This window comes from Lepidochelys kempii, unplaced genomic scaffold, assembly GCF_965140265.1.
Source record: "Lepidochelys kempii isolate rLepKem1 unplaced genomic scaffold, rLepKem1.hap2 scaffold_54, whole genome shotgun sequence".
NCBI lineage: Eukaryota > Metazoa > Chordata > Testudines > Cheloniidae > Lepidochelys > Lepidochelys kempii.
This window is the reverse complement of record NW_027333639.1, coordinates 847743-860712: the sequence shown is the minus strand read 5'-3', so window position 1 is coordinate 860712 and position 12970 is coordinate 847743. Positions and strand designations below refer to the sequence as shown.

Sequence of the window (12970 nt, the reverse complement as noted above, 5' to 3'; positions counted from 1 at the left end):
TATTTGCTTAGTATTTTGCTTATTTGCTCATAAAAGAGAACAATGAAGACCAGAGTTTCTTCCCTGTCAATAGCCCCCTCCTCAGACAATCAAGGTTGAGATTTTGAGGAGTGGGAGGCTAAGGGCTCTCATCAAATAGCCCAAAGAATGGCCCTGGTCACCACCGAGGGGATCACTCTCAGAGCACTAGTCCAGTCTCACCTCTCTGTGAGGGCCTCCCACAACCCCCCTGGCCTCAGCTCCACCCACAGAGCTCCTGGTGGTGGGAGGAGAGCAGAGGAATAGGACAAAGGAAGCAAGAAGAGAAAGGTAGGAGGGACAGAGGAAAAGGGAAAACAAAAAGGAGAAACCCCAATGTCCCCAGTAATTCTAAGGGACAAAGTCCTAGGTCGGAAATAAAATACTGCCCCCACAATCTAATGTTTTCCTTTCCTAAAAATCAGCCAGCACCTCATGGATCAGACTGAGAAGGTTCCAAACTTCTCCGAGGCTCTTACCTTCTTTACAGGGATGTCTGTTTTCTCGCAAAACCACAAAAAGAATAGGAGAAAACTCTGAAGAGGGTCCTCCTTGCTCTCACGTATGTGCAAGTGAATGCTCTCTCAGTCCTCCAGGAGAGACCTCGAGAAGGAGACGTGCTGAAGCAAAGCCACAGGGATCTCCGAGGTGGCCCCTGTCCTGCACCCCTGTCCTGCCTGGCTGATGTCAAGATCTCTCTGTGAGATCATCGCCGCCCCACCACCTTTGTCCAATAGGCTGAGGTCCTGCCAAAGGCCCTTGTGATGTCACTGCCACACCCACCCCTCCCCTGCAGTGCTGATGTCCTGCCCCTGTCCAGCCACACTGGATGTTTGAGCTGCTTCCCCTGGATCACCCCACTCAATGAGCGTTCATTGTGGGCTCAAGCCCAACACAGTAAAACATCAGAGGCTTCTCCCCATGCTACGCTCAGTTTTTCATAAATTAGCAGACTTTATGGACAGAAGAGACAATTAGAGCATGTCATCTGACCCCCTGCACATCACATGCTTTCTGTAGAGCATAGGAGCTAATTTTTGACTACAAACGTTCCAGAAAGGCATCTAGTCTTCATTAGAAGACATCAAGAGATGGGGAATTCGCACCACTTCCCTTTCTAATTTGTTCCTTTGGTGATTCATCCTCACGGTTGAATATGTGTGCCCTCTTTCGAATACGAATTGGTCTCTTTTGAGTTTCCAGCCACTGGGTCTTGTTATGCTTTTCTTTGCTAGATTAATGAGCCCTTTAATACCTGATATTTTCTCTCCATGAAGTCACTTCAACACTTCATTGACGTCATCTCCCGATCTTTTTTATCATCTAAACAGGATGAGCTCTTTCAATAGCTCATTCGCAGGCATTTTTCTCCAGCCCTCAAAACGTTTCATTGCTTTTTGCTGCCCCATCTCCAATATTTCAAAATCTTTTTTCAAAGGTGGGAGCCAAAACTGGATGCAGGATTCCATGATCAGTCTTCCTCATGGTGTGTCACCTCCCTATACGCCTCACTGCTCTTTTCATACATCTAATGATGGCTTTAGCCCCCTTCACCACAGCATCACCCTGGGTGCTCATGTTGAATGGCTTGCCCAGCATGGCCCCGAAATCCTCTTCACAGTCAGTGCTTTCCTGGCTACACTTCCCCACTCTGTAGGTGTGGCCTGCATGCTTTGTCGCTAGCTATAGGACCCTTCCTTTGGTTATTTTCAAACTTGTTTTCTTTGAATGGGTCCAGCTTCTCAAGGGATCCGATTGCTCTGTGTCACTGCCCTGTCCTCATCATTAATTACCACTCTGCTACTATTTTATCACCCACCAATGTTAGCAGCAGTGATTTTTTATTTGGGTTGCAGTTCATTGATATTGATTTTCAAGAATTAGTCCTTGAGAGCCTCTTCATATCCCTAGTGCCCAGAATCTGCTCCACACAGCACAGCGAGACAAGGCCGCCCAGCCCAGCTGTGCCATAGGGACTAAGCACAGAACAACCTTAGGAGCTTGTGTCATCCATAGCTTCTGAACAACATGTGGGGGTCATCAGCTTACAAATACACTCTAGACTGGTTGCGTAGACAGGCCCCAAATGTATCTAAGTGTCCTGCCTTGAGAAACAGGAGAGAAAAAAACAGAACCTTGATTAGCTTTATTTTATAGTGATGGAAACTGAGGCAGAGAGAAGCAAAGAGATTCGCTCATGGTCAAAAAGCCAGGTATAGAAAATTTCCATCCCACCATCAACCTCAGCCTGGACCAGTCCACACAAGAGATCCACTTCCTGGACACTACGCTGCTAATAAGCGATGGTCACTTAAACACTTAAACACCAAATTTGTTCGTCTCTAAGGTGCCACAAGCCCTCCTTTTCTTTTTGCGGATACAGACTAACACGGCTTCTACTCTGAAACCTGTCATTAATTTAATTTAGTGACCCTTAGTTCTTGTGTTATGAGATGGAATAAATAACACTTCCTTATTTACTTTCTCCACACGTGTCATGATTTTATACACCTCTATCTTATCCCCCATTAGTTGTCTCTTTTCCAAGCTGAAAAGTCCCAGTCTTATTAATCTCTCCTCACAAGGAAGCTGTTCCAGACCCCTAATAATTTTTGTTGCCCTTTTCTGAACCTTTTCCAATTCCAATATCTCTTTTTTGAGTTGGAGCGACCACATCTGCATGCAGTATTCAAGATGTGGGCGTACCATGGATTTCTGTAGAGGCTGTGGTCTCAACACCCCAGTAACCTAACCAGTGTCAAGTTGGTTTCAGATTTCCTGACACAGGAGAGGTTTTGAGGGGTGATTTGAAAGAGGGCAATGCGAAGGCTTTGCAAATGTTGATGGAGAGCTCCTCCTAGGTGTGATAGCGAATGAGAGAGGCCAGGTAGGGTGTGGATTGTGAAGACAAGGCTATACATCGATCTATGGCACTTATGTCCCCCGCACCCCATCACTGTAGTACGGGAGCATCTCACAGTCTTTGGATGGATTTATCTTCCCAATGTCCCTGTGTATCTAACCTGAATTCTCCCCTTCGGAAAAACTCCACCTGATCCGGCTGGAGAACAGCCAGATGTTCCGCCTCCAAACTGCACCAGAGAACATCTGTACCCTCTCATGTTCATCCCACCCATGTCCTCGCCTTCACGTCCAGCTTCAACAGCGGGTGGCAGGGCCTGCTGCCCCCTGAGCGCGTGAGGAACCCCAGGGGGCCAGTACCGCTGTCCGGCTGCACGGCCAGCCGAGGATACTCGTGGGTGGCTCCTCCCTGGAGCCAAAGCAGGGGTGTGTACCTGGCACAGCTCCCCAGCTCCCCCGGTGCCTCTCCCTTTTGTGGAGACAGAGACCCAGGCACACGGCATTTTTGTTGCAGCCCCTCTTCCGGCTCCTCCAGAACCTCTCTGCATTTCTCCCTGCACCTCCTGAGCTGCACACATGCCCCGGCCGCCCCACAAAGCCATAAGATTCCTCCTCAACCACCTCCTGGCGCTGTCCCGACAGCCATCTGTCACTCCAGGAGCAGAAAGCTGGATGGGGTTTGTCCTGCGACTGTGGGGCCTATTTCCGGTCCCTTGTCCGCTCCTGTCTCCGGGCAGAGTTCCTCTGGGCAGTGCCCACTGACTCCTGGACGCCTTGGAGGAGCGGTGGGGGCTGTTGGGGGTTCTCTGCTCGGCGTCCCCCTCCGGATCCCTGATTTTCCACCTGAGACCAGGCTCCCGTTCCTGTTTTCTCCTTTGTTGTCCCCCACCATTAACTGGAGCCTGGACTTAGTGGTTCCTCCCCCTTTGTCAAGGGACAGGGCCTTTAGTTTTGGGCAGGCCCAGCCCGGCCTGTCCTAATACTTCCCATAGCACAGGAACCCACAGGGAGTGACTCACCCTGGCATCGGCTCCCTTTACCCTGCCCAGGAGAGCAAGGGGCAGCTCTTCTGTGCTGCCTTTTCTCGGCCCCCCTAAAAGGGAACGGACCCCATAGGGAAGGAGTTGAATTCCCCAGAGGTTTCATACTTTGATTCCCCCGGGGTGGCCATAGTTTTGTACCACCAGGCAGAAGCAAACTCCCCCCCATCGTTTGCTCCTCTCCCCCCTCCCTCATGGACTTGGAGTTGCCCCCTCCCCAAAATCTGAAATGGTGCCCCTGGATCCTCCCCACCACACCGAGCATCTCCCTCACGGCCTTGAACATGCCCCTCCCCATTAGCCTCTCCCTCCTCCCCCCTCCATTCGGCCTTTCTGTTCATCATGCAGACCACCAGTTTCCCACCTTTTCAGACTGGCAATCCCCCCTGCACAATAAAAAATGCCCCAACGCCCTGAGGTTTCCTGTCCAAGTCAGAGTAAACCTTGTGTCAGTGCTAACGACTCCAGGAGCCTGCAACCCGGCTACAGCGACGACATCGGATCTCGCCAACGCCCCAGGGTTTGGCCACCCCAGTTTCACCCTGGAAATTGTCTTTTCTTCGCCTAAGATTGTAATAAAATTTGCAACACCTCACGCCCACACCCCCTCCCTCCCCTCTAGACTCCACCCATGCGTGGGAGGTGGGGGCAGGTGTCCTGTCAAAAAACTGCTCCCTGACAGAATTTGCTGCTTAGATAGTCCTGAGCATGCTCGGTAACATCTGCTGAAGCTGCAGTCCTCAGCCTCCCCTTACTTGGAATCAGATTCTGCTGCCTGCTCTTTACAAGGGCTACAAGGGGGCAAAGGGCAGCGGGGCTCGATCCGGTTTTATAGTGGGGGGTGCTGAAAGCCAGCTCATGCAACTGTGTGTTCAAAAGCAACGTGGAAAGGTGCAATTCCCGTGCCCACCGCATGGGTGGAGCACAGCTCCGGGATTTGAAATATTGCCAGCTTCCTTCTCACAGCCCCAGCAAACTTTTCACAGAGAAAGCTGGGGGCAGGGATTTCCCTACACCCCAACCCCCAAATTTTCCCAACCCCCCCCCCCCACAGTTTTGTGAACTAGTTACCTGCAGCATTGCCACTTTCGTGATTGTTTGGAAATTTGAATTGAAATTGAAACATTAATACCCACTTTAAAAGTATATAGAGTGTATGATAAAATAGGTGTATCTGAAAAAAATACAGTAGATTTGAAAAGTATGAACATGACTAGCTTCCTTATACAGCTGTTGTTTTTGGTGGCGATGTCAGCGCATTCATTTCAGTGAGGTTGGCCAACCTAGTAATTTCAAATGATGATTTGTAAGCAAAGTCTAAATGAGCTCCCCCTGAGAGCTAGTGATGAGCTGGGGACTGGGGGGAAAGGCTTCAGGACCAGATTGTATTTACATTCACACCTAATCTACCTTGGTATCCAGCAAACAGAGCTCTGTTGCCCAAGTGATAGATTTTGGCTGGGGCTGGGTTACAAATCCCTTGAATGGGTGGGGGGGGGGGCGGGGGAGATGAAAGGTTATTGTTCTTATTGCATGAGTAAAGGGCAGCAGAACTGTACTTAGCCTGCGCTGATTGAGGGCATCAAAGGAGAGGGTGGGGACCTGTCCCTCTCCACTGTTTAAAGACAGAGCTGATTAGGCTCCCTAGAGAGTCTTTTGTTCTGTTCAGTGACCACTGCAGCTGAAATCTCTGATAATCAGGTCTAAGTGCTCAGACCTGCTGTGGGACAGTGTTTCTGTGGAAGACACTTTGGCCCAGCCTGCACTAGCAGGGAGGTTCCCCCACTGAGAGCTGGGTGGGAACCGCGAGAGACCAACTCACAGAGGTCACAGTGGCAGGTGGCAGCAGATGGTGACAGCGCAGGGCTGTTGGGGCAGAGCAATCGGGTGAATGGTGGCCTGACAAACAACAGCAGCCAGAGCACTGGACTATGTTTTAGTGACCTTTCTCCAGAAGCTAGATTTGTGACTGAGAAACTTACATCAATATATCTTCCCTAGTAGGCCAAGATTTTTAAAATGCGTTATTTGCCAACGTCATTATCTCACATCATCGCTATCTCAAGAGGTCATTATCTTGGGGAGTTTCTGTACTAAACTTTTTTTTTATTATAATTATATTTTATGTAAGAATGGTGATATTGGGTCAGATCAATGGTCCATCTATCCCAGTGTCCTGTCTTCCCACAATGACTATTCCAGGTGCTTCAGAGGGAATTAACAGAGTAGGGAATCTTTGATTGATCCGTCCCCTGTCGTCCACTCCCAGCTTCTGGCGAACAAAGGCTAAAGACACTCATATCATGATGTTGCATCCCTGCCCATATTGGCTAATAGCCATTGATGGACCTAGCCTCCATGAACTGATCGAATTCTTTTTTGAACCCTGTTATAATTTTGGCCTTCACAAGATCCCTGGCAAAAAAGTGACTGTGCGTTGTGTGATGAAATACTTCCTTTTGTTTGTTTTAAACGTACTGCCCATTCATGTCATTGGGTGACCCCTGGGTCTTGCGTTAAATGAAGGGGTAATAACACTTCTTTATTCATTTTCTCCACATCAATCAAGATTTTATAAGACTCTATCCTATCCACGCTTTTCCAAGCTGAAAAGGCCCAGTCTTCTCTCCTCATATGGAATCTGTTCCATATCCCTAATCGTTTTTGTTCCCCTTCTCTGTACCTTCTCCAATTCCAATATATCTCTTTTTTGATGGGGTGACCAGAACTACATGCAGTATTTAAGATGTGGGCATGTCATGGATTTATATAGTAGAAGTGGAGGAGCTTGGTTTGCCAGACTGATCAGCTAAGCCAATGCTGACAACCGACATGAAAAGGCTGCCTCTGGACTGCGTCGACATGCAGAAAGCCTTCTAAGCCAGTCCCTGTCAAAGCCAATTTTAGAAGAACTTAAGGAGGCTGTTAAGAATGCTGGAGACACAACTCAGTTTATCAGAGTAACAGCCGTGTTAGTCTGTATTCGCAAAAAGAAAAGGAGTACTTCTGGCACCTTAGAGACTAACCAATTTATTTGAGCATGAGCTTTCGTGAGCTACAGCTCACTTCATCGGATGCATACCGTGGAAACTGCAGCAGACTTTATATACATACAGAGAATATGAAACAATACCTCCTCCCACCCCACTGTCCTGCTGGTAATAGCTTATCTAAAGTGATCATCAGGTTGGGCCATTTCCAGCACAAATCCAGGTTTTCTCACCCTCCACCCCCCCACACAAATTCACTCTCCTGCTGGTGATAGCCCATCCAAAGTGACAACTCTTTACACAATGTGCATGATAATCAAGTTGGGCCATTTCCTGCACAAATCCAGGTTCTCTCACCCCCTCACCCCCCTCCCAAAAACCACACACACACACACACACACACACGAGAACCTGGATTTGTGCAGGAGATACCACACACTACAAACTAGAGGCCTATGTTAAGCGCACTGTCACTTGTTAATCCTGAAGTTGGACACTGGTTCTGAACAAGACTGGCAAATGCTCACTATCTTTCTGCAAGAAGCTCAGCTGACTCTCTAGAAACATGCAGTGCAACAGGGAAAGACTCAGGAGCTGAAAAAATGAAGAACTCTCTCACTATATTCAAAATATGTGCATACATGGCTGGCGAATGCACCAATGCAAATAGGCATCAATTATTAAGTCATTGCATATGTTATCTTGATGTCTCTGGTAGGCCAGTAGGTGCATTCTAGATGTTCAGGTTATAGGAGACACATCAGCTGCATCTGTGACATTTTAGAAGAGTTAAATGCTTGTCAACTGAACCCCAAAGAGATGGCTGCTTGTGCATTTGATGGAGCTACAAACTTCTCTGGAAGACTTAGTGGAGTACAAGCTCTGCTCAGAGAAAAGTGTCACCCTAATCTCTCCTACACACACTGTAGAGGCCATCTACGCCAACTAGCGCTAGTACAAGCTGCAGAATCTCCAAGACATTAAAAAGCCACAAATTTCATGGTTTTTTTATGACTCTTTTTTCAGCAAGAGTCCAAAAGAATTGAACATTTTGGAAACAAATAGAAGATACACTGGGACTGAAGTTCAAATGAGTCCAACCTGGGAAAACCTGCTGGCTTTCTTATGAGTGATTCTTGGCAGTTGTCTTAAAATTACTGCAACCGTTATGACTGGCTTTGGAAAGTATCCACCAAGAGAGGACAGATCTAAGTAGTGAGGCTGGGGGACTACTTTTGTTACTGAGGATATGTCTACACAACGAAATTAGGTCGCTTTTACAGAAGTCGATTTTTCAGAACCAACTTTATTTCGTCGATTGTGTGTCCCCCCACTAAGCGCATTACATCGGGGAGTGCGTCCACAGTACAGTGGGGAGCATCAATTCTTGGAGCGGTACACTGTGGGTAGCTACCCCCAGTCCCCGGAGTCTCCATTGCCCATTGGAATTCTGGGTTAAGCTCCCAATGCCTGATGGGACCCAACATTGTTGCGGGTGGTTTTGGGTACATGTCGTCAGTGTCCCCTCCCTTCCTCCCTGCCTCCGTGAAAGCAACGGCAGACAATCGTTTCGTGCCTTTTTTCCGGGATTACCCGTGCAGACGCCAAAGTACTGCAAGCGTGGAGCCCGTTCAGCTCACTGCTGCAATTGTGAGCATTGTAAACACCTCACGCATTATCCTGCAGTACGTGCAGAACCTGCAAAAGCAGGCGAGGAGGCGACGGCAGCGCGGTGACGAGAGTGATGAGGACATGGACACGCACTTCTCTCAAAGCACGGACCCTGGCAATTTGGACATCTTGGTGGCAATGGGGCAGGTTCATGCCGTGGAATGCCAATTCTGGGCCTGGGAAACAAGCACAGACTGGTGGGACCGCATAGTGTTGCAGGTATGGGATGATTCCCAGTGGCTGCAAAACTTTCTCATGCGTAAGGGCACTTTCATGGAACTTTGTGACTTGCTTTCCTCTGCTCTGAAGCGCAAGAATACCAAGATGGGAGGAGCCCTCACAGTTGAGAAACGAGTGGCGATAGCCCTCTGGAAGCTTGCAACGCCTGACTGCTACCAGTCAGTTGGGAATTAATTTGGAGTGGGCAAATCAACTTTGGGGGCTGCTGGATCCAAGTAGCCAACGCAATCACTGAGCTGCTGCTACCAAGGGTAGTGACTCTGGGAAATGTGCAGGTCATAGTGGATGGCTTTGCTGCAATGGGGTTCCCCAACTGTGGTGGGGCGGGAGGACTGCATGAGCTCGGAAAACATGTCATCACGAGTGCGGATTTTTTGCCTTCTAATCTGGGATAGCCTCTGGGATGGAGATGATAGGGGGAGCGTAGAAACATTTGCACCTGTGGGAGGAAAAAAAGGGAGAGCAGAATTAAAAAAGATACATTTTAGAGAACAAAGGGGAGACTCTTTCAGAGTGAATCAAGCGATTCAAACCACACAGCACATGTTCTTTCGATACAAGGTCACATTTTGCCTGTTATATTGAGTGCCTGCTGGTTTGGTGTGAGACATCACATGTGGCTGGGCACCAGAATTTGGCTTGCAGGTAGCCCTAGTAATCCCAAGGGGCCCGCGGAGTTTGGCTTCTTCCGCCTTCATAACATGTGGGAATGCTTTCGAACTGCGGTGCCCTCCTTTCCCATACCAAGCAATGCCTGGTGGGTTGGCCACTGAAAAGGAGAGGCTGCAGTTTTTAGGTGGATGTGCAACACAACACACCCCCCCTCAACCCAATTCTCTGGGATGATCGCTTCACCCCTCGCCCCACCGCGTGGCTATCATCAGCCACACCCAAACAGCTCAGCAAGAACAGGCACCTCTGAATGTCCCCTTGAACAAATTCCCCTATTTCAACCAGGTGACCATGAATGATATCGCTCTCCTGAGGCTAACACAGAGAGATAAATGACAAATGTTGCTTGAATGCGCCCAAAACCCAGGAGCATTCTCTGCCATGCTCTGTGCTGCAGTGATTCCAGACGACTTGCTACTGGCTTGGCGTGGTAAAGTGTCCTATCGTGGAGGACGGAATAAGGCTGCCCCACCCAGAAACCTTCTGCAAAGGCTTTCAGAGTAGCTCCAGCAGAGCTTCACTGAGATGTCCCTGGAGGATTCCCGCTCCGTCCCCAGACACATGAACAGACTTTTCCAGTAGCTGTACTGGCCGTGAATGCATCCCAAGTCTTCAGGGCAAATGAATCACTAAACACACTTGCTTTTAAACCCTTATTGTATTTACAAAGGTTCGCTCACCAGAAGTGCCTTCTCTGGCTTCATGGGTCAGGAGCCCGCCTTGGGAGGTTGTGGAGGGTGTTGGTAGGGCCAGGAATCCCCACGTCTGAATCTCCTCCTCTTCCTGTCCCCCCATCTCCTCCACCTCCTTCACGTTGCTGCTGTCGGGGTCCTCCTGGAGCTGGGGCTTCGCTGGGGCACTGGCCCCGTGACCGGCTGCTGCCCCACATTGACCCCCAGCAGCACCTCCCCTTAGCACCGCAGCAGGTGCAATCCAAAGGCAGAGCACGGCCAGGGGAGAAGGCAGAGCGCACAGAGACTTGTGCTGCTCGCACGGGCAGGAGCAGGGAGGCGAAAACCTCCCCCCAGTGACACTGGGCCTGGCTTTGCTGCCATGAGGAAGCCCCGCGGGGTGCATTGCCTGGGCAGGGGGAGAAGCCGATGGCTCCATCTGCCGCCGGAGTGCCAAAGCAGCCCGAGCCTAGGCCAACAGAGCCCGGCTCGCACAGGATTGGGGGCCCTTGAAGCGGGCTAAAAGCGAGTCCCGCCAAGAGCCCGGCTTCGGCTGAAGCCCGCTGGGCTGCTCTTGCAGCTGGCTCTGTCGGGTCAACGATCCCAAGGCGATCGGCGGGGTCCGTAACGTCGCCTCCAGCTCCCTAGGAGCCGCTCCCAGGATCAAATCAGCCCCACTCGCTAAGAGCAATTTAAAATCAGCTTTTCCATTAATACTTCAGTCTCTTTCTAGGGGAAAGTGCGCACTCCCTGGCTGACAGAACCATTCAAACATCCTCATGTCCTACTAAAGCATTTACAACAAGCTGGGCCCGGCTCCCTAGCAGCGCCGAGCACCGCCCGCAGTCGCGGCCCTAGCCTCGTGGGCCGCTCCACCACTGTGACGACGGGCTCAGTGCCAGCCTGGCCGCGGCCCCTTCTGCTAGGGAGGGACTAACTCCACCAGGAGCCAGGCCAGGCTAGAAGGTGAATGATGCCAGGCAGCTCTGCATCCCTGGGGGAGCGACAGGGTCCCATAATATCAGTAGAGGTCAGGAGCCCAAATACCTTGTTGATCTGGGCCTGGGAGAGAGGGGACCAGGAGGAGCCCAGAGAGTGGAGTGTGTGAGGCTGATGAGAGATGGGACAGGTGTGACACTTGTACCGGGACCCGGAGCTCAAAACATCTGTAACTGGGGTGGAATGGAAGGGGTGGGGTTCCAGCAAACATGATGGACCCCAGATTTCTATAGACAGGCATGTAGAGTGCATGTGTGTCAGCAGAAGGCAAGGGGGTGGGAGGGATAGGTCAGTGGTTTGAACATTGGCCTGCTAAACCCAGAGTTGTGAGTTCAATCCTTGAGGGGGCCATTTACAGAACTGGGGCAAAAATTGGGGATTGGTCCTGCTTTGAGCAGGGGGTTGGATTAGATGAGGTCCCTTCCAACCTTGATATTCTACGTGACCTGATTTCATATTCTTGCAACTGCATCCATGTTTTCTTTAACTGTGGCCTCATAGCAGGTAGGAATTTCCTCCCTCCTGGGAGCGAGTGTAAGTTGGATCTTGCTGGGTAAAGCCAGTTTTTGGCCCCACCCTCCCACACTCCTGCTGCCTAAAGAAAGAACCAGTCTTGCTGCTCCCAGAGCATGAACAAATTCTGAAAAGTGCTCCCAAGGCAAGTTCCTTCCTGACCCTTGTTAGGTTGGATCGTGCCCTGAAGCATGAGGGTTTATAGCCCTTCCCAATTTTTTTAGTGATTCCAAAACAACCTTTAGTATCTAACTCTGGATACTCACCTCATCCAAATAAAATTATTCTGGGAATCTTGCCAAGTTCTTGGCCTCAACAACATCCTGGGGCAATGAGTTCCGCAGGCTAATTACGCATTATGTAGCAGAGCATTTCCTTTCATAGCATCATCTGCTTTTCATCTAATCCTTTATTCTACATTGATTTTTAAAACCCTGATCCACGGTTTGTTCCTTTCCTGCACAGCTGTGTTCATGGCACACGCTTATGGACCCAGCTACCTTCCTCCTCCAGTCTCACCCACCTCAAAGGGAATGATTCCTACCATCAATCCCGCATGGGGCTAACAGTGCCACTCTCGCACAAGGGGCAGGGACTGGCTTTGTGTTCTGGGTTTGTACAGCACCTAGCACAACCCTGGTCCATGCATGGGGCTCCTAAGAGCTGATGTAATACAAAATCATCATAATAATAAATAAGGGGGCAGAAAGTCTGATCGGATTCTCTCCTAAGCAGCTGGGAAATATCAGGCTTATTAATGTGCTAAAGAGACTGTGATGGCTTCATTAAACAAATTAAAAAAAAAACTTTCAGAATGAACCTGTGGGTATTCAAAGGGAGGTGAATGGCTTGGAAAAGTGCTGTGATTTTCACTCAGTGGCAGGCAGTGGGCATGTGGTGCGGTGCCAGAAGAACTGCATGCCCCAGACTGTTAGACACTAACTCCAGACACTGCTAGAACGTGATTCACCGTTTATTTAAGGGGGTGGGGGCTTGTTTCTCGCGGGAGGAGACGGGTTAAACAAGAGAGAGACTCAAAATCAGTGTGTGAGATTTAACCCTTTCCGGGCCTTGAAGGAGACGCAGTTGGGTCACTTATAAATGACTGTGAGTGTTATGGCAGCACCTAGAGCTCAGCTCTTGAGGTCAGGGCTGTCTTGTACTGAGCGCTGCCCAGAGACACAGTGAGAGACAGTCCCATCCCCCGCTCGAGATCAGGGGCCCCTTATGCCAGGCTGGGGAGCGGGTCCCCTTGCCTCCAAACCCCTCCGCAAATGAGTTGGCAGCGTGTGGA

General features: G+C 49.9%; 1 protein-coding gene across 1 annotated transcript in view; it reads left to right on the top strand.

The window, feature by feature from the left end:
* LOC140904634 (C-type lectin domain family 2 member D-like) overlaps positions 1-12970 on the top strand; it is a 47744-nt gene that overhangs the window by 31351 nt on the left and 3423 nt on the right. The window lies entirely within an intron of this gene.